We start from the raw sequence: 22,714 nt of genomic DNA, 5'->3' as shown, positions 1-22,714 counted from the left end.
CAGGCTGGAGTGGCCTCACAGCTCACTGCAGCCTCCAACTCCTGAGCTGAAGGGATCTTCCTGCTTCAGCCTTCCGAGTGGCTGGGACTACAGGCATACACCACATGCCTGGCTAATATATATCTTTTTGTGTTTTGTAGCAATAGAGCTTCACTATGTTACCCAGGCTGATCTCTTACTCCTGAGCAGAAGTGATCCTCACACCATGGCCTCCCAAAGTGCTGGGATTACAGGCGCGAGCCACTGCACCCAGCCTGGGACTCAGTTCTACACTCAGTCATAAGGGAGAGATAACAGCTTGGCAAAGTCCCCGGTGGAAATCCCTGGATACCCATGGTGTGGAATAGTATCAAACACACAGCAGGCACTCATGGCAGGTGGCATCCTGTGCCCATGCACTGACCCTGATATGGCGCCATGGTCCCCACCTGGGAGAGCTCGCAACCTGGTGAGAGGGACATGGGGTTACTCAAGCAATGCAGCATTCACGTTTCGCTGTTCTATCATGTGTTTTGCTGTTTTGCATTGTTTTTGTGTAATCTCATAGGTCAGAGGTCGGGACTCCCTGGCCACTCAAGGCTTAGGGTACCTAAAGGATCCAGATGGAACTAGATCACAGTTTTCCCACTGTCCAAAGATGGGTGTTCAAGGTGGTGGACGTTTGGGATTGGAGATGGCCTGAGCGAACTTTCCACGGCTTCCCTGCAGGGCTGGAATTCTGAGTACAGGGAAGTCACAGCAGATCCATGGGTCTCTCGGTGGCTGAAAAGCCATAGCCTTGACCTCCTTTTGCCTCAGTTTCCACATTGGGAGAGAATGGGGGGTGCTGTTGAGATGCATAATTATTACTCATTTGCAGTGAGCCTGGGGCTGCTGGGATGAAAGTCTTCATGTGTATTGTGTATTTTATTGTTATAATCACAGCAGACTCTGGAGAAAATTCAAAGCGATGTTTTATAACCCAAATTATAGAAGTTTCTTCGTTCAGGAGGGAATGTCCCAGAGTAATTAGTGAGGAAACTGGGAATAGCCTTGCCAAGAGCCTCTCAGTCGTTTTCCCGAGAGGAAGTAAAATTCCCTGAGGGAAGCTGTTTTCCCCATTGGAAACTACCACCTGACTCCACACAGGACAACTCGGTGACCTCAGCAGGGTGGGTCGCTGGGCTGTAGAGCAGAGGGAGGGAGGAGCTGCAAAGCCAGACGGGGTGCACTTGGATCCTGTGAGGATCTGGATAACTGGACCTTGGTTGTTCCTGGGATGTGGGAGGTCATCCAGGAGACTGAGCTGGGCATTTCCTAGGGAGTGACATTTCCTCCAAGGATTAGACCAACTCCAGTGGCAGTAAGGGGTTCTCAGAGAGGGACAGAGGGGCTCCCACTAGTGGCAGGGTGGTGATGGGAATGGGGACCTTTTCACTTGAGTTGAACCCACTTTGTGAAGGACCAGTGTCCCCTGACCTCATCCCAGGCCTGGTTAGTAAAGAAGGCTGCCAGCCTCTTTGCCCTGCTTCAGACAGGAATGCATTGAGCTGCAAGTAAAAGAAAAATCACTGTTTCTCACATAATGGGAACCTGGACGTAGGTGGCTGCAAGGAGTTCAGCAGTTCAATAATACTAATGCCACTGGTTCCCTTGGTCTTTCATTTGTGGCTGGGAGATGGCTGATGCCACCTCAGGCATCACCCTTGGACTCCTGGTAGGAGAGAAAAGGAACAGATGGTGCCAGCTGCACCTGTGCTTCCCCAAGAACTGCCTCGAGGCTTTCACACAAGCTGTTCCCGCACCTGAGCATGCTCTTCCCTTTTCGTGATGCTGTCATCTCCCACCAATCTCAAGCTTTCCATTCCCAAGGGGTCCCCTGTCATTCTCCTTCAGGAGCACTTTCGACAGCTGGGGTCAATTATTTGTACAAATATTCTTTTAATCTCTGTCTCCTCGGTTGGACGGTAAGGCAGGCCTACAGGCACAGGGGCTTGGCTCACCCTTGTGAGCCCCGGGTCCGGTACTGTGTCCAGCACACAGAAAGGGCACAAAGGGTGATTTCCATGACAAAGACCTGGGTATACCAGAATCTCTGGGCCATAGGCCTCAGTGTCCCTGCTAACCCCTGGTGGGGACCTGGTCACTGGATAATCACTCCTATGAAGACACAGGGGTCCCACAGTGTCCACACACCTGTCATGGGGGATGGAATGAGCTGGGGCTTAGGGCTCCACATGGCGTTCATAAAGTGCTGGGTTCCTGCCCACTGGGGGCTGGCATTTGCCTCCCACTTCAGGGAGGAAAATGATGGAGGCTGATCATGCGTGGCAATGCCCCGGAGCAGAATTTTATGGCATCCCAGAAAATGCACAGTCCAGCCAGCTGATGGCCGAGAAAACCGTGGTCATTTCCCTCCTTTTACAAGATGGTGATCAAGGCCCAGTTAGGGGAAGGGGCTGAACATGCCAGGCCTTCCTCTCCTGGATGCCGGCCACTTTCCCACACTCGTGCAACAAAGACTTGCCGGGCTCTGCTGTGTGCCAGGCCCTGGCGTGGTGCTGGGGATACACTCATGTGGGAGGCGGATCCCAGTCACACGGTGCTCACAGGCTGGTGGGACAAAAACAGGCTACAAAGAACAAGGAGAGCAGAGACACACACTAGGCCGACCCACCCGGGGGATGCCAGCTTCTGGAGCCCAAGGTAGGCTAGAAGAGCAGACATGTCTGACCCCCCCCCATGCTCCTCCCCTATCTGACCCCCATGTTCCTCCTCCATCTGACCTCCTCATGTTCCTCCCCCATCTGATTCCCATGTTCCTCCTCCATCTGACCTCCTCTGTTCTTACCCCATCTGACCCTCCATACTCCTCCTCCGTCTGACCTCCTCCTGTTCCTCTCCCATCTGACTCTCCATGCTCCTTCCTCATCTGACTCTCCATGCTCCTCCCCATCTGACCTCCTCCTGTTCATCTCCCATCTGATTCCCACATTCCTCCTCTATCGTACCTCCTCTGTTCTTTCCCCATCTGACCCACCATGCCCCTCCCCCATCTGACCTTCTCCTGTTCCTCCCTCATCTGACCTCATCCTGTTCCTCCCCAATCTGACCTTCCATGCTCCTCCCCGATCTGACCTCCTTCTGTTCCTCCCCTATCTGATGCTCACGTTCCTCCCCCATCTGACCCTCTATGCTCCTTCCCCATCTGACTGCCTCCCGTTCCTCCCCTATCTGACCTCCTCCTGTTCCTCCCCAATCTGATCCCCACGTTCCTCCCCATTCTGACTCTCCATATTCCTCCCCCATCTGAACCTTTACGTTCCTCCTCCATTTAAGCTCCTTCTATTTCTTCCCCATCTGACCCCTCATTTTCCATCTCCAACTGGTCCCCATGTTCCCCCCATCTGACCCTCATGCTCCTTCCCTGTGGGATCTTTAACATGCTCACCCAGCCGGGCGTGGTGGCTCACGCCTGTGACCCCAGCACTTTGGGAGGCCGAGGCAGGCAGATCATGAGATCAAGAGATCAGGACCATCCTAGTCAACATGGTGAAACCCTGTCTCTACTAAAAATACAAAAATTAGCTGGGCATGGTGGCACACGCCTGTAGTCCCAGCTACTTAGGAGGCTGAGGCAGGAGAATCACTTGAACCTGGGAGGTGGAGGTTGCAGTGAGCCAAGACCACGCCACTGCACTCCAGCCTGGCAACAGAGCGAGACTCCATCTCAAAAAATAAATAAATAAATAAAAAGCATGCTCACCCTCACGAGGCATCATCTGGTCCCGTGGAGGTGGGACCTAGAAGAACATTTCTGGCAAACGTTTTCTGACTTTAGTTCAAGACTTGAGAAGAAAATTCATGTCTTAAGTCATAGGGAAGAGTCTTAAGATATTTTCTATCCTTCACTCCTCAAACCCACTCTTCAGATGAAACGTGGGAGGAAACTCAGAGTACAGAAGAGTCTCAGCCTTTGGAAATGGGGAGTGGGGAAGAAAAGCACTTTGGAGTCTTCTAGAAGTCAGCATCCACACACATGTTCTCACCGACAGAGACCTGGCATGGCACAGCTCCTAGGTTGTTGTGAAACCTCCACAGACGCCTGTTTTTCTTGTTGGGCTCATTTGCATGCAGAAAGACACAGGTGCGGGAGGTTTTGAAACTGGGCGAAGGAGCGCAGAACCCACACAAAGCCATGCCCAGCTTCCACTGGCAGCCAAGGATCCCTGCGGGGGATGTGGGGCTTCCTGCCGCTGCCCTGACTTTCACAGCTTGAGAGTCACCTCCGGAGACTGTGTGTTAATTATTGGGGTTATTGCCTCTTCTGAAATCAGAGATGCTTTTAGAACCTCTTCCATAGAGGAGAGTCTGTCAGCAACATCGTGGGTTGTGCAACTGGTGGCGATGCTGTTGTTGCCCCGAAGGGACTGCATGAATCTCATTAAGTGGAGAGGGTATCGCAAAATCTTCATCTCCACCCAGCGGCATTGTCTTGCCCTGCCCCGTTTACCCGGATTTATCCTTTGGTCTTCAGTGCACCTATTATTCACATGGAATGAAGTTCACAGTAGTCTGATTCCTTGCCCTGGACGTGCCTGTCCATTTAAGCCAGAAGGGGGCAGCGTTTTCCTGCCAAGTGAAAGGCTTTAAACGCTAGAGAATTTGGGTGGAGGTGGCGGTGGGGAGCTGTTCCAGGGCAGCAACGTCTAGGTTAATTGTCTGCACTGCAGTAGTGTGATGAAATGGCTTTGCTAACCCTTCCTGACAGGTCTCCAAGAAGGTCGGAGGGCCCAGAGGGAATAACTGCAAAATCTACTCTCTCCATTCCTTCAACACACACCTACAAATCAGAGTAGGAAAGCCAGGTGCCCCTCTTGTTCAAAAAGAAAAAGATCCTTCAAAGCAAATGATAATGAATGTGAGCTGGGGCACGTTGAGATGGCTGAGAAATTCATCTGTGATTTTACTTTCTAATGCACAGAGAGAGGCTCAACAGCGTGATGGAGATGGTAGTAGACACCTGGCTTTGAAAGCAAATTCTGCAAAGGTGTGTGCTGGGTGAGGCCATCTCTCGGAGCCTCCATTTCTGCATCTGCAAAATGGGGATAACAAAAAGAGCAGCAATTCCAGAGTTGGATGGGAAATGAAAGCTTGGGCTCATGGGAGGTGCTAAGTGACTATTGTGCGTGCACGCGAGAGGTTAGATTTACGGGTTTCCATTTTCATTGCTCGGCATAGAACACTTTTTTTCAGGGTGCAATCATACCCAGAACCACACAACACTGGCAATATGTGGGGGAGGCTTGGAGATTTTATGTAATCTACTTAGCTTATCCTACAAATAAAAACACTGAGCTTATTTTGTAAATAAATGCAGCTTTAAGACGGATGCCCAGGCCTCCCCCTAAGTGTGTCAACAACATGTCTCCCAGTTAGGAATCCTGGCACTGTCCCTGCCGAAATCTCAGGGACATGGAAGCTGAGGCCCCAGGAGGTGGCAGGAGGATTCTCCACCCCAGGGCAGTCCTGAGAAATCTCCAAGGAGACCTGGAATCTGGTCAGGTTTGAAAGCCACTGGGTTTTGATCCTTGGGGAGAAAAGGAGGGAGAACATCAAGCTTCAGGGCCAAGGCCACTCTGCCCAGCGAGCTTTGGGACTTCAGATTCCAGAGCCCCATCACTCACCCAGAGGCCTCGGGAGGTCCAAGTCATGCTGAGTTCTCAGGCTCCAGCCCGGTGCCGTAGCAGAAATGAGCTCAGGTCTCTCATCCCCATCTGACTCAAGGGGATAGAGTCTGATTTCCAAGTACAGCTTCTTTGGATGTGCCTGAGAGTTTGCCCGAGTCCCGCTAGTCACTAACAAACCAAGAAAAGCCCAAAATGGAGGGGGGAAAGCGAACTCAAGGCACCACGTTGGCACCTGTGTCTCCACCCCCACCCCCATGCCTACCTCCCGCTTTCTGTTCAGCGGAGCATTTGCCAGGAGCCAGTTTCCATGGGACCCTCCTCACCACCCAGTAACGAAGACAGTGCTGAGACCACAGAGGAAGTCACGTAACTTGCCCAGGGTCACACACCTGGGAGGGGATGCAGGTGACAGGGAGGGTGTCATCTGGCACTGTTCTCTCCCTCAGCCTATGGGTGGGGGGTCCTAGGCGACTTACCTCACCTGACACTGAAAATCCCACTTGGAAGTGGGCCTGCCTTCTGCGGAGGCTGGAAAAAGCAGTCCCAGATCTGAAGTGGGGGAAGGGAGCAACTGGAAGTTTCCAAAATGAGCCCCTGTAGTTTGCTTGGAAGGCAGGACAATTGTTTTCTGCATTTGAAAGGCCAGCTCCCTGGCTTCTGTCTTCACTGCGGAGGGAGCAGACTCAGACACACCCCGGGCCCCTCTACCTTCCGGAAGCCCCAGTGGTGAGTGGGACCCTGTACTGCCAACCTGAGGCAAAGGGAAAGTGCCTGGAAGGCACTCTGCTCCCCGGAGGAGTCTAAAGTGCTCCAGTGACCAGCTGAGGGTGGGAGACACTAGGCTTTGCTTTAAAAACAGACCCAGGACAGGCACAGTGGCTCATGCCTGTAATCCCAGTATGTTGGGAGGCCAAGGCAGGCAAACCACCTGAGGTCAGGAGTTCGAGACCAGCCTGGCCAACATGGTGAAACCCCTCTAAAAAAATTAGGCGGGTATGGTGGCACATGCCTATAATCCCAGCTACTCGGGAGGCTGAGGTGGGAGAATCACTTGAACCTGGGAGGCGAAGGTTGCAGTGAGCCGAGATCGTACTACTGCACTTCAACCTGGGTGACAGAGCAAGACTCTGTTTAAAAAAAAAAAAAAAAAATTAAAAAACAAAAAACAGACCCAGGATGGTGGAGCAGATGGATCTGCATTTGGATTCTGCCTTCACTACTTAACTGTGCACTTCTGGGCAAATCGGAGGGCCTGGGCATGTGTCACCTACTCCACAGTGGGGCTGTCTCGGGCTGTCACCTGACCACGCCTGTAATTCACCTAGCCCAGATCATGAATAAGCATCAGCGCGAATATTCCCACTCCTGCCATGCCTGGTTGGTAAGGCCACAACCATAAATCATTATCGAGTGTTCTTTGAGGACTGGGGCTGCTCAGTGTTGCTGGCATTCCCACAAACCTTTAGAATCAGAAGGGTTTACCTTGGAGGTGAGAGTCTGGACCTCTTGTTTCTGCGCACTGCCTTGAGAGCAACCCAAAACGCAGTTACTCCCTCAGCCTTCTTCAACAGGTGGACGCAGAGCCCTCAGCAGAGCCCTCAAACCTATTTTCTAAAGCGTTGGGAGAACTGGCCAGAAAGCCCAGCTGAGCCCATGGGAGAGCTTTGAAAAGAAAGCAAATGCTTCGTTTCTTTACCATTATTAGTCTTACTATTCCTACTTTGTCCCCAGTAGAGAAGAGGAGGGCCCTGGACTGGCTCCAGGAGGACACCGTCTGAGTGGCCCAGAGAAGTGGGGCGTGGGTGACAGACTCAAGGCCCAGCCATCTTGTCATCATTTTATTTCTTACCAGTGGCAAGACGGCTTCATTGCTGTTAGAACAAGAGCCCCCTCCCCTCTCTGCCCTTTTAAGCCCAGGGAAACACTTGCAAATACAGAGACAGAATAAACAGGGATTAGGACTCTTCCAGCTAAAATCCCCAGAAAAGTCTTGGGTCTGAAACAACTCCTGTCCTTCTACCCCATGACAGCAGCAAATGGGAAGCGAAGGGTTAAACCACTCTGGATGGTTCTGGTTTTGCCACTTTCCATGACAGGCCCCTATCTATGGGCCTGATCAGACCAAGTGTACCTTTGGACACAGGGCACCTCCGGAAAATGTGGTTAGGAGCTTTCTGCACAGAGATGAGAATACACACACAAGGCACCAGCTGCTCTGATGTAGTGGAGAACTGGGACCCCAGGATGGCTTTGAGGTTAGGGACATCTGCATTCTCATCCCGGGTGGCTATGGCAGGTCACTGACCATTCCTGAGACTTCCGTCCATCAAAAGAGGATAACATCTCCTTGGAATTGTGCCCCTGGAACCTAAAGCCCTGTGAGAGCAGGCAGCTTGTCTGTCTTCCTCCCTCCTTGTTCCATCCCCACGGACTTAGAACTGAACCTAGCACCCAGTAGACACATGATGGGCAATAAATGTCATCTGTTGAAGAGTGACTCTATCTGCTTTGCAGGGTGGTTATGATTCGCTGGGATAAAACCTGTCCAGTGTCAGGTACTGAACAGGCGGCTCCTGTGGGCTGTTCCTTTCATTTTAAGTCTCCTTTTATGTAACCTCTTTGATCCAGCAAAGCATTGCCAGTCTCAGATGAGATGGCATCTACCAGAGAGCTTTGGGGCGAGCTGCAAAATGCTCTTGATAACTCTAAAGAGTTTTGTCTAAATACTTCTACCCTCCAAAGAACTGAGCAGAGAACGTTCTGCTTTCATATACGTTATACCATTTCATCTTCACAACCCTATGGGATGGGAAGTGAATAGTGAATTTTAGAGATCCTAAACTACTTTATGTAGGCACTATTTTTCTGGGCACTTTAGGATAACCTCCTCTTCTCCGATGTGGCCTCCCATACTTCTTCTATGAGGGTTTTCCAGTGGCAAGAGAAGAATAGCTAGGCTGGGTGCTGTGGCTCACACCTGTAATCCCAGCACTTTGGGAGGCTGAGGTGGGCAGATCGCTTGAGCCCACGAGTTCAAGACCAGCCTGAGCAACATGGTGAAACCTCATCTCTACAAAAACACAAGAGTTAGCCGGGCGTGGTGGCACATGCTTTTAGTCCCAGCTACTCAGGATGTTTAGGTGGGAGAATTGCTTGGGCCCAGGGAGGTCAAGGCTGCAGTGAGCTGTGATCGTGCCGCTGCACTCCAGCCTGGGCCATGGGAGTGAGACCCCGTCTTAAGAAAAAAAAAAAAAAGACTAGCATAGCTGGGTGGGATGACCTGAAAACTAATTCAGCTGTTGAGCTGATGCCATACATCCATTTACCCAGTCTTTAAAGCAGAAGGGACTCATAACCAGCATCACGTTTTAAACCGATAGTAGATCAAAGGGAAGGGGAAATAAGGTTCAAAAAAAAGAAAATGCCAAGGTTGGAGAAAAAATGTGTAAAATCTGTGCTGTGCAGAAGAAGAAAGGAGGCCCAAATGGCCAGTAAATTCCATCTAGAAAAATGAAATAAATTCATGGCATCAGGAACTTAAGAATGCAAAGGAAAACACTGGCAAAGATTTAAAAAAACAAAACCAAAATAGCCCCTGAGCTGCTGAGGAGGTGAGCGGGGTCCTTCTGACACTGTGGAGGGATGGCGATGGCTGCAGCCGTTCCAGGGCACCTGGCAATGTGCATCTGAAGCTTGAAACATATACACCCCCAGGCCAGACATGGTGGCTCACGCCTGTAATCCCAGCACTTTAGGAAGCCGAGGCGGGCGGATCTCTTGAGCCCAGGAATGCAAGACCAGCCTAGGAAGATACTATCTCTACAAAAAAAAAAAAAAAAAAATTTAATTAGCTCAGCATGGTGGTACACACCTGTGGTCCTAGCTACTTGAGAGGCTGAGGTGGGAGGATGGCTTGAGCCCCGGAGTTGGAGGCTGTAGTGAGCTATGATTGCACCACTGCACTCCAGCCTGGGTAGCAGAGCGAGACCTTGTCTCAAAAACAAACAAACAAATAAAAAAAAAACTTCTTATCCTAAGGAAATGATTGATCAGAAAAGCAGGCAGAAATACAGATTTAAGAATATTTTCAGGTATTACAACAGCAGAAAAATAGTATACAACATAAATATCCAAACAGAGAACCCTAGAGACTTGGAAAACGTTAGAAAGTCATGCCTTAGGCCAGGCGCAGTGGCTCATACCTATAATCCCAGCACTTTGGGAGGCCGAGGCAGGCGAATCCATCTGAGGTTGGGAGTTCAAGACCAGCCTGACCAACATGGAGAAACCCCGTCTCTACTGAAAATACAAAATTAGCCGGGTGTGGTGGCACATGCCTGTAATCCAAGCTATTTGGGAGGCTGAGGCAGGAGAATCGCTTGAACCCGGGAGGCGGAGGTTATGATGAGCCGAGATTAAACCATTGCACCCCAGCCTGGGCAAAAAGAGCAAAACTCCGTCTCAAATAAATAAATAAATAAATAAATAAATAAGTCATGGCTTAAATTTAATCCCCTAAAAAACAGAAGAAACAGATAGACAGATAGTTTGGAAATAGCCGTAACCAAAATATTTATGTGGGTGATTTTTATGTTCGCTCAGTATGGTTTTTTTTTTTTTTTTCAAATTTTCTATATGAACAGATTTTACTTTGTAATCAGAAAAAAATCATTAGTTGTTTTATTTTTAAAGTAATGCTATAGAGCAGTATGGTTTTAGCATTCACGTTTATTTATTTGGAATTCACTTAGCAAAATAATGGAACTAACCTTGATGGAAAGTCTGTTGGCCCTGAGACTTACCAGATTCCGCAGCTTCATCAGCAATAAAATAAAGCTCCTACACTCCGCATGCACGGACGTGTGTGCGTGTGCAATGAAACGAGTTAATCCACATAAAGGCAGTTAGCCACTGCCTGGCAACTACCATAGCCTAGCGCCGTTCGCTGCTTTTAGGACCATTATTGTTATTGTTGTTTCCAACGAGGAAAATAGACAGAAATACTATGGGAGCCCAGGATTAGGGAAGAATTTGAGAAGTCTTATGTATCCCAATGAAGACAAGGAATTGGATCGTCCAAAAGGGAAGGTCACGATGGGGCGAATAAATACCGGGAGACTTCACAGGGGACTGGAGGGAGGCTGAGAATCAGGTGTTTGGAGAAGAGTGAGAATAAAGTGGAGTAGGTGGGGACAGGCTCTCGGGGAAGCAAAGCCGAAACATGCCATGGCCTTGGGCTGCCCACAGTGCCCGCCCTCAGGCCCTGTCCTGGGGCCAGACCAAGCCTTGCACCTGGGTCTCACAGGCACCCAACCCTACCCCCGGCCCCGCCCATGCCCTATAACTGCCCCTTGCTGATTGGACCAGGGCCGTGTGCTGAGAAGCGATGGGATGTGCTGATTGGACCAGGGTGGGGCACTGAGAAGCAGTGGGTTGTGCCACCAATGCCCCCAGGGTGGGAAACCCAGAAGGGCCTGCAGGATGGAGGTGGGCGTGGAGGGATGCCCTGGGGCCGGTCAGGAGCCCTGGCCCATAGAGGCAGGGTACGACTTGGGGTTCTGAGGACTTACACCCTGTGAGGGGCCCAAGGAAGTAATAACCCTCAGATTCTGTTTGGTAGAAATAATAATATCTAACATTTATAACCCGAGAAAGTCAGTTTACGGCAAAGGGAAAAAAATGCAGATTCCCTGTGACAGTAACAGTAATAACACTGCCAGTCTCCTCCAGGAATGCATGCACTCCCGTTCAATCCTCACGGTCATTCAGCCCTGAGGTATGACTAGCATCTCCATCTGCAGCGGGGCAAAGGAGCCAGGCTCCCAGCTGTTAAATGACTTGTTCAAAAGTCACAACCAAAAAATGGCAGAGCAGGGATTCGAACCCAGGCAGTCAGACCCCCAGGTCTGTGCTTGTAGCGCTTTCCTTGAACCCCAGCAATGTGCAATGTAGCTTTATAACATACTCCTGTTATGTGAGATAGCCATGATGGCTCCGTTTCTTACAACCAAAAGATGCAGATTTAAGCAGGGTGAACAGCAGGCATCGCCTTCAGGAAGGAGAAAGGGGTCCATTTTTTTTTAAAAAGGGTGAAATACACTTTGTTTACTCCTGCCTAGGGGGAGGAGAGGCTGCGTCAGGATTGACTCCTGTGTTCAGTCGTGTGCTGGCATCTGAACGGAAAAGGAGGAGGCTGGGAACTAACCACTGGGCTGGGGAGGTTGGACTATTGGGTCCTGAAGGTTTTGTTCGGGGATGATTCCTGGATGTTTAAACACTAAATCCTGAGAGCTCAGGTGCTGTATTAGGCTAAATAATGGCCACCTAAAGATATTGGGTCCTAATCCCTAAAGATATTGGGTCCTAATCCCTAGAATCTGTGAATGTGACTTTGGAGAAAAAGGATCTTTGCAGATGTGATTAAGTTAAGAATCTTTTTGAGATGAGGGGATAATCTAGGCTTATCGAGGTGGGCCCTAAAGGCCATCACAAGTGTCCTCAAAAGAGACAGAGATTTGACACACACAGGGGAGGACGAGTAATGACAGAAGAGGATTGGATGGACTCAGCCACAAGCTGAGGAATGCTGGTAGCCACCAGGTGCTGGAAGACGAAGACACGGATCCTCCTGTAGAGCTTGCTGAGGGAGGATGACTCTACTGATACCTTGTGGTTCGGTTCAGTGTGTTAATCATGGTTTCTGATTGTGGCTTCCAGATCTGTGAAATACATTTATATTGTCTTAAGCCACCAAGTCTGTGGCAATTTGCCACAGCAGCCATGGGAAACTGATGCAGACACTAAGCACATGGGGGATGTTGTGGAAAGAGCATAGGATGAGAAGCCCAAAGATGAGGACTCACATCCTGGCTCTGCATTCTAGGGGCCCTGGAGCAATTATTTAGCTTTTTTTGGCCTTAGTCTTTTCATTCATGAAACGGAGTGGCTAATCTTGACTTGTGTTCATCAGAACTATTTTGGTTGCATGTGCTGGAACTCCAACTCCAACTGGCTTAAGTAAAAGATGCCAAGCAGATCCACAAAAGGAAAGAAAAAAAAATGAGGCTGGCTTCAGGTACAGCTGGATCTAGCAGTTCAAAGGATATATCATTTCCTCTATCTCCCATTTCCTTCTCTTTCACCTCTGCTTCTCTTGCAAGTTGGCCTCATGCTCTCTTCCTGCAGAGGGATTTCTCCCACATGCCTCCAGACTAGATGAAAACGAGCTCCATTTGTATATCTTCATAGTGTAACCAGCTCACATCAGTATTTAGAGATCCCAGGGGAGGCTCTGACTGGCCAGATTCATAACACATGTCTAGTTCCCGGTTCTAATCACTGTGACCAAAAGAATAGGGCATTAGGGTTGGCCTGGCCTGGGTCACGGGCCTCCCTGTGGCACAGGGTGAAGTGTGCCACATTGTCATTGGTACCCACCAGGACCACACTGACAGAGCACAGAGGGGTAGACCCTTCAAGTCAGAGGCTGGGGTGCTCTTACCAGAAATGGGAAAGGGATGCAGGGCAGGCTAAACAGCAGACGTCCACTACGTTATGTTGTGGAGCTGTGGCAAAGACCTACCGAGTTAGCACGGATGAGCATGTCCCATGATGTGTAATGACTGTAACATGTTCACTGTGACGTCTGTGACCTCAGCCAGCCTGACTCCACCCACACGCTCCCAAGCTCTTGGTCTCAGCACCATTCTCCACCTCTTTTTCCTCCCTGACAATCCACAGGCCTGGCCCTACAACAGAGCAATGGGAAGACTGGATCGGATGAACCGAGATGGATTCAGACTCCGGAAGAGCTTAGAAGCCCCAGGAGTTCAGCGTCAACCCAACAGAAGATAAGCAGCCACTGAAAGTTATGAGCAGGTGGCTGAGAGCGGTGGTTCACGCCTGGAATCCCAGCACTTTGGATGGCCAAGGTGGACGGATCACTTGAGGTCAGCAGTTCAAGATCAGCCTGGCCAACATGGCAAAACCCTATCTCTACTAAAAATACAAAAATTAGCTGGGCATGGTGGCAGGAACCCGTAATCCCAGCTACTTGGGAGGCTGAGGCAAGAGAATTGCTTGAATCTGGGAGGTGGAGATTGCAGTGAGCCAAGATGGCACCACTGCACTCCAGCCTGGACAACAGAGCGGGACTCCATCTCAAAAAAAAAAAAGAGAGAGAGAGAGAGAGAGAGTTATGAGCAGGGGACATGACATTTAAGTAGCAATAGTTTGGGAAATTTGGAACTCCCTCAGTATAACTCATAGTAAACATTATTTACATATAAATCTCGTGGGAGAGGCTCTGCTTAAGGGATGCTGTGCTATGGTTCGCCTTTCTTTGTGTTTTTGATGCAGACCATGAGCAAGCAGCTGTTCAGAGTTTTCAGAACTGACCTGAAGCAGCGGACTGTCATCACCAGGTGGCTTTCAGCTCAGGGGTTTCCATGTTTGAAAGCTCTCTCTAAAACCCAGAATCTCTTCTTCTCTCTGGTACCCATGTTAAGAGCAGCAAGAAGTGATCCATAGTTGCGTCGTATTTCTTATGGGCCCAGCCTTACGCTAGAACTGAGCTAATACAGCAGCTACTAGCCACACGTGGCTCCTGAGCATTTGAAGTGTGCTAATCTGAATTGAGATGTGCTGTGCGTGTAAAATACACACACCAGATTTTGAAGACCTAGTACCAAAAAAATGTAAAATATCTAATTTTTATATTGATTACATGTTGAAATAATAATCTTTTGAGCCAAATAAATTATATTATTAAAATTAGTTCCAACTGTTTCTTTTTATGTTTTGAGTGTGGCTGTTAGGAAAGTTAAAAGCACACATGTGGTTTGCATTCTCTTTCTATTGGATAATGCTGCGTAGAGGATTCTACATGTATGGATTCTCTTTTTGATCATCAAAAAACCTATTGTATAGACGAGAAAATTGAGGCTTGGTGAGGATGAGGTGGCCGTGCCGGTAAGGAACAGAGCTGGAATAAGCCCCCAGACTGGTCTGGTTCGAAGGTTGATCTTCGCTAGGCATGGTGGCTCACCCCTGTGATCCCAGCACTTTGGCAGCCCGAAGCGGGCAGATCACCTGAGGTCAGGAGTTCGAGACCAATCTGGCCAACAGGGTGAAACTCCATCTCTACCAAAAAAAAGTACAAAAATTAGCCGGGCATGGTGGCACACACCTGTAATCCCAGCTACTCAGGAAGGTGAGTCAGGATAATCACTTGAGCTTGGGAGATGGAAGTTGCAGTGAGCAGATTGCACCACTGCACTCCAGCCTGGATGGCAGAGTGAGACTCTGCCTCAAATAACGAAGAAAACAAAAGTTGGTGGTTTTCACTCCACACCAAATTACTGCCTCATAGCATCCTTCTATGGTGCTGTAATGATGTACATGGTACACGGCTTGATGCTATGCTTCGGGCTGCAACTTACAGAGTCCCAACTCAATTTGGCTTTTTTATTTTTATTTTTGCTCTGTTTTTGTAAACTTTGGCTTTTTTAAAAATAGCATTTATTGTCCTATATAATCCCCTGGGTTGATTAAGAGGCTCCACAGTGTCACCTAGGTTCTGGGTTTTTCTGTACTTCCTCTTGCCCTCCACGTGTTAGTTTCGCCCAGGCTGGTTTTATCCTCCTGTTGTCAATCTCAGTGGTGCGCAGCAGCTCCCAGCAGCACATCGTTGCACAATAATGGCAAAAAAAGACAGTTCATCTTTGTGGGACTCTCTCTGCGGGGAAGGAAAACCTTTCCTGGAACTCCTTAGGGCCTCATAACTCAAGATGTGGTTCATGGACCAGGAGCATCAGTATCACCCGGAAGATCGTTAGAGGCGCAGAATCACGAGCCCCACCCCAGACCTGCTGAGTCAGAGTCTGCATTTTAGCAAGCTGCCCAGCTGATTGAGGTACTTGCAGTTTGGGCAGCACTGCCCTAGGAGGCTTCCCGTCAACGCTCATTGGCCAGGGCGGCATCACATGCAAATGCCCAGACCAACGCCTGGAGAGAGAAACGGAATTACCGTAATTGGTTTAAAACCATCATCATTCACATCCCTGGGCTGGGGAGGCATCGCCTGCCCAGGACACAGAGGGTGAAGTCTGCTCCCCATGTGTGGGCACCTAGGTATGGTGTGTGGTGATGATGATGGGTAGGCGATCAGGAGCCTAACAATTTCTTGAAGGTTTACTGTGAAGATTAAATGAGATAAGGAATATGCAGTGACTAATACATTTACTCATTACTTTATCCAATCTTTTTTTTTTTCAGTGCCACACTGAGGATACAGTGAATGAACAAGACACTATTCCTATCCTTCTGCGTGGAGCTTACACTCTAATGAGGAGGACAGACCAAAAACAGGAAGAAAAACTCATATAATACATAGCATAATTACGATTGTCCAAGCGCCATGAAAAAATGAAACAGGGCTGAAGAGTGTGGGCAAAGACAGGCTTCGTTATAGTGCCCTTGCCGCGAAGAAATCATGTCAACAGAGATCTGGACAGTGACAAGGAGCTCACTGCTCCCTGAACCAGAAGGTGGAGATAGTAGTCACAGTCTGTGTGTCTCTGCTCCTCCACGCTGGGAGGGGGCCGCTCTCCTTACTGTAGTCATTCATCTCTGGCACAGTTGCATTACATCATGTGTTACTGGTCCATCTGTCCATCCTCTCTCACATTGGACTGGGATCCCCTTGATAATAGGGATATTGATTTGCTCTTTTTCATATCCCTAGCACCTCTCATGGTACCTAAAACATTGTAGGCATTTAGCATAAATTTGCTGAGTGGATAAAGGGATGATTTATGCATGAATGAATTAAAATGTATAAAAGCTGGTGCTCAGTGCTTTAAGGGACTTGAAGAACTTATCTGGGCCCACACTACATCTTTGGTTATCACCCCATTTTTCAGATGACACAGCTGAGGGTAAAGGAGCTTATGAAATGCTCCCACACCCTGCAGTGACAGGGTAGTGGTGAAGGTGAAGAGGAGCATTCAGTACCCTTCTTGACCTCTTGTAGAGGGCTCCATTGCCTCCATGTTGACCTCATAGAAGATGTAGAAATCTGCTCTTCCATGTCATTTGAAGAGGATCTCTGCCTCCTCACAAGGCTGGGAGACATGAAGTAGAGGCAAAGAAGCAGATAGAACAGGCTCATCACAAGTTGATCATCCTGGTCATGTGTATGGTTACTTATTGCTGTGCAATAAATTACCCAGAACTTAGTGTCCTAAAATAGCAATAAACATGTATATTCTTCCAGTTTCTATGGGTTAGAAATATAGGAGCTCTTTAGCTGACTAGTTCTGACTCAGGGTCTCTCATGAGGTTGTAGTCAAGAAGTTGACCAAAGCCACAGTCATCTGAAGGCTTGACTGGGGCTGGGGGATCCACTTCCAAGGTGATGTCCAAGGTGACTGGCAAGTTGGTGCAGAGCTTCAGTTCCTCCCCACGCAGGCCCCTCTACAGGCTGCTTAAGTGTCCTTACAACATGGCAGCTGGCTTTTCCCACAGTGGGCAATCCAAGAAGGAGAGCGCCAGCAGAACCTGTATTGCCTTGCATGAGTTAGTCTTGCAAGTCACAGATGATTATTTCACCATCCAGCCTGGCCCACATTGAAGGGGAGGAATCCGTTTTCACCTTCTGAATGGAGAATGTTAAAGAAATGAAGAACAGCATGTTAAAGAAATTAAGAACATATTCAAACATGCTTAACTGCTTCCCAAGACCAGCCATTGGCTTGTCCATCCCTAGCCTAATGATGGTCAACTGGTTTGCCAGAGCACACTGGTAGACCAGAAACTCATGCCACTTGATGATGATCAATCTGTGGCACACGCTTTAGCCACATACTATGTCAACAATATCTTTTAGCTAATGCTTGTGAAGTGGGGACCTGAGGTTGAACAGCCTCTGGGGTGGCAGTCCCTCCTAGGTTGGGAGCAGAAGAGAGTCCAGAGGCTCTTAGGGCGTAAGTTCCCTCTTTCATCTCCAATAAATGGAGACACTCCTCCTTTCCTTTTCCCAGCCACAACCTTCCAGGCTAAGAGACTGCTTTGCAGAGGAGACTTCCCTATCCTTATCTGCCTTTTGGAGGAGACAGAGCCAAACTTGGCACATTATCTAGACACTCCGTATTTCCCAGACTGCCCTTGGTAGTGCCACTCATCTCGGAGCCCTGGAGAACATTCATTGCTCTGTGGACCTTAAAATCAGGCACACTGTCAAGCTGGACCCGTCAGTCTACTCAGGGTATTAACTGATGCAACATCTATGGAGGACAATTAGGCAACAGATTTCCTAATGAAAAAGACACATCCTTTGGCCCAGCAATTCTACCTTGAATAATTTATTATCCCACAAACACACTCCCACTTGTGAGACATATGTGTGTACAAAGATAGGCATTGCAGCATTGGTTTTGGTAGAAAGAGACTGAAAACAATCTAATTGTCCATCACTGGGAGCTGGCTAAATAGATCGTGACACATCCATTCAACGGAATATTCCAAGGCTGTTAAAAAGAGAATGAGGCTCTTTTTTAAATATTAAAATGGAGACACCTTCAAGATACATTGTTAAACAAAACAAGCAAGATGAAAAACAGTGTGCATAATTTGCTGTAATTTATACAAAAAAGAAAATAGAAAGATTCTATCTATGCGCATATTTACACACACAGAGTATCTGAGAAAATGAGAAACTGGGAGTAACAGATTGAATCATATGAAACTGTCTTTTTTTTTTGGACCAGTTCCTACTCTGCCGCCTAGACTGGAGTGCAGTGGCACAATTATGGCTCATTGCAGCCTTGACTGCCCAGGCTCAAGTGATCCTCCCATCTCAACCTCCTGAGTAGCTGGGACTGATAGTGCACCACCATACCTGGCTAATTTTTGTACTTTTGTGGAGATGGGGTCTCCCTGTGTTGCCCAGGCTGGTCTCAAACTCCTGGGCTCAAGCCATCCTGGGATGACAGGTGTGAGCCACTGCATCCAGTGAAACTGCCATTTTTGTTGGTGGAAAACAAGTAAATATTGAAATGTCATGTGGGTTACCCTAATAGTAACAAGTGGTTGCCTCTGGGTGTACAGGAGCAGGGAGGGAAACTTACATCTCTCATAATAACTTTTTCTTTGCCTTTGAAATGTTGTACCCATACGCATGATTTAGCTGTTTCTATAATTTCTATCTCATTTAGTTTTTTTAAAAAAATAGATGCTCAGAGTGTTATTCATTTGAATAACCATTGCAAAGATCGGAGGTTCCCATTGTGATCAAATAGACAACATCATCTTGAAAGTCCATAGAGACACTTTTACTTGCCTATTTGTTTTTCGTTGTTGTTGTTTTTGTTTTGTTTTGCTTTTTGAGTCAGAGTCTCTGTTGCCCAGGCTGAAGTGCAGTGGCATGATCTTGGCTCACTGCAACCTACACCTCCCGGGTTCAAACAATTCTCCTGCTTCAGCCTCCCAAGTAGCTGGGATTACAGGCATGTGCCTGGCTAATTTTTTTTTTTTTTTTTTAGTAGAGACAGAGTTTTGCCCAGTTGGCCAGGCTATTCTCAAACTCCTGATCTCAGGTGATCCGGCCGCCTTGGCCTCTCAAAGTACTAGGATTACAGGCGTAAGCTACCATGCCCGGCCTACTCTCCTATCTGTATTCAAACAGAAAAAATAATTTCTTGCTTCAAATTTAATTCAGAGGGGAAATGCAAACTGAGCCAGAGATTTGTCATTGGAAGAGGAACCTGAAGGCAGAAGAACAGCAGGCTATTACAGTGAGGAGGGTGACCTCAGAGAGCCGTCCTCTTTAGGACATCCACTGTCTCTGGGGAGCACAGGTCTCTGGGGGCAGGGCCCCCAACCTTGCCTTGCATGGCCTTCAGAGATGATGCACCTGGGCTATCTACATCTCTCTGGGGCTCAGAGCTTGGCCTCCATCCTGGGATGGCAGAGGAATCCTGAGGTTGGGCTGGTCTGGCAGGCCCTCTCTCTTTGCAACAGGGTCACTAATCTAGGACCCTCCCACCTGCTTCTAATTTATTCATTAATATTCTGAAGTTCAAATGCGAGCCCTCTACTTACGCATGTTGGAAATTTTGAAATTGCCACTTTGAGTAATTATGTTTATTTCATGAAAAATAAGGTTAAAAGCAAAGTGCAAACAAATGACCTAAGAGCCCTGTTGAGTGAAACGTGGGATCATCTCTTTGCTCCGACACGTTCAATTCATTCTGTTCTTCAGAGGGCTCTTCCTGATGGCTTCGATCCCTGTCAGCAAGGGGGCGGTTAGCAGGTGCCCTCAAATGCCCTCAGTGAGGGGTGGAATCGGTACAGCCCTCTTTTGGAGGGGATGTTAACGTTTTATAGCAAACGTTTAAATGCCAATACTTTGATCCAGCAATTTTGCTGGAATCTGTCCTGTCGTAATACTCAGATGTGTGTATGCAGATGCAGGTGTGAACAAGCAGTTGTGACTTTGATTGTTACGCAGAAAAATTGGAAACTGCCCCAAATATCTATTAATGGGGAGTTCACTAATTTCCAGCACCTCCATACTCTCGAATCTGGTGTAAAAAGTGAGGGTTAGGGATGTCTGAGCTTAAGCCTCAGGATGCCACTATGTGACAGCGAAGAGAAAGTTCAGCAGAAGAGCCCCGTACAGCTCCATCCATCTAGACCATGGTTCTCATCTGGGGATGACATTAGGCTCCACGGGACATGTGGCCACGTCCGGAGACATTTTTGGTTGTCACAACTAAGGGTCGGATGCTGCGGTATCTGATGAGTCGAGGCCAGGAATGTTGCTGAACATCCCACAGTGCACAGCACAGCCCCGCAAGACAAAGAATTAATCAGCCCCAAAATGCCATTAGCACTGGAGCTGAGAAACATCTACCCCTATAGCACAATCCTTTACATGTTCCGAATCCTCAACGAATGTTTGTTGAATGAATTCATGACATTTACTTACTAAAAACACTGTGTGTGAATGTGATACTGATGAAATGATGAGCAGCTTAAGAGGAGTAAGTCACAGGTGTGGGATACTTTGATGTCTTACCTTCCTCACTTTTGTGTCATTGGCTTCTTTTTTTAAAACAAAAAGTAGTTTTCATATCAAAAATGTAAGGAGTGAAGGAAGAATGGAAGGAAGGAAGAGAAAGAGGGAGGGAAGGAAGGATAATTTTAAATATCCATTTTGCACGAGAAGGCATGAATGGTACTCTGACAGAAGCCAACCTTGGGTCAATTACTTCAATTGTTCTGCCTCTACGTTCTCAGCTTTTAAATGGGCATAATAATAGTGCTCCCCTCTCTGGGTGTTGTGAAGACTAAATCAGTTAGCCCATGGACGCAGTGAGAGCTCAGTAGATGACCTCGTCCTCACTGTTGTTGACAGGGGACCCTGAATGTCTTTTTTTCTTTTTTTTTTTTGACAGAATGTCGCTCTGTTGCTCAGGCTGGAGTGCAGTGGTGTGATCTCAGCTCACTTCAACATCCTCCTCCTAGTTTCAAGCAATTCTCCTGCCTCAGCCTCCCCAGTAGCTGGAATTACAGGTGCACACCCCCACGCCTGCCTAATTTTTATATTTTTAGTAGAGACGGCATTTCACCGTATTGGCCAGGCTGGTTTCAAACTCCTTACCTCAAGTGATCCACCTGCCTCAGTCTCCCAAAGTGCTGGGATTACAGGCATGAGTCACCACACCCAGCTCCTAAAATGTCATTTTGATTTCTGTCCAGAATATTCTCCAGGCCCTTGGCTGACTCAGGTTCAAGGAAGGTCTGTGATGATTTCTGGAGTGCTTTGTGCAGGCACATTTTGGGGGCCAGCGGGCAGCTGTAGGGCCCCAGCAGGTGAGTGGTGGCCTTGCATTTGCCTGCGTCTACACTGGCACTGGCCTGGGTGAGAGCAGCCTTGGCCTGTCTTTCTCTGCTTTGCCGCCATCTACCCCTTGGGCCTGCGTGGGGTTAATGGAGCATAAATGCAGTGGCCAACAGGCAGAGGGCTGCTGGCTCTTCACGGTAGGGCTCTCAGCTCCCGTCCTGAAGTCCCACATATCAGGAGACCCTCGACCACATTTTTCCTGGCTCATGGCCCCCGTTTTCACCTCGGTCCGGGAACCCCAGGAGCTGCAAAGGCGTTTTCTAACAGAGCGTTGTCCTGGGAGACCGAAAACTTTCTAATCAATGCAAAACGAGACAGAGAGCAGAGCTGGACAAGAAGCCTGCTACCCACCCCCCACTCCCCCACCATGTTAGCCCTATTTAGCAGCAAATCCTTAAGCCAGCGCTTGTAAAAAGCAGCTTGTTTGGGCCTGACCCTCCCCATTCATGTAATGTGATATTGCACGCTTGGCCGACCTCGGCAAGCAGCTAAACATATGTCGTCAGCTGGGCGCTGCTGCCCCTCTATTAAGATGGTTCTGGAAGCATATGTGGGAACTGGCCTGCCCTGGAGACTTGAGGGAAAAGGCAGGAACACAGGCAATTAGAGGGAGCCACCCCGCCCCACCGACAGGCCGCAGGAGGAAGTTCAGGGACGCATCTCATGGGCATGGAAACAATTAGGGTCAACAAATAGTCGTAGAAAAGGAAACTTTAAAAAATAGAAACCTGGTTAAATGACCCAGTAAACACCCTCCCCTGCCCCTACTCTCCCCTGCACGGGGGCTGCATCTGCACTTCACGTGGACAGTCTTCCCTCCCCGCCTTGGATAATGACTTCCCTTTGCAATTTCCTGGAGGAAGTTGTTGAAGGGCTCTTCCAGGGATAAAATAAGCCAGGGTGATTCTTAATTTTCAGTCTGAAGTCTTTTTTCCCCTCCCAGTCCAATCTCCTCGTTAACTAAGGGTCAGCAGGGGAGAGAGAAGTTCAGGCTGCAAATGTTTCTCCTCCCCAGAATGGGGTGGGCTGGTCCTGAGTTGCGGCTCAGGGTGGGGGACGTGAACCGGCCAGCTTCCTTGACCAGGGTAGTCACTGTTGGGGTCAAGACGAGAAACCCTCCTTTCCTGCCATTCTGCTA

The sequence above is a fragment of the Mandrillus leucophaeus genome, unplaced genomic scaffold (genome assembly GCF_000951045.1).
Source record: "Mandrillus leucophaeus isolate KB7577 unplaced genomic scaffold, Mleu.le_1.0 Scaffold19, whole genome shotgun sequence".
Classification (NCBI taxonomy): Eukaryota; Metazoa; Chordata; class Mammalia; order Primates; family Cercopithecidae; genus Mandrillus; species Mandrillus leucophaeus.
This window is presented reverse-complemented; position numbering follows the sequence as displayed.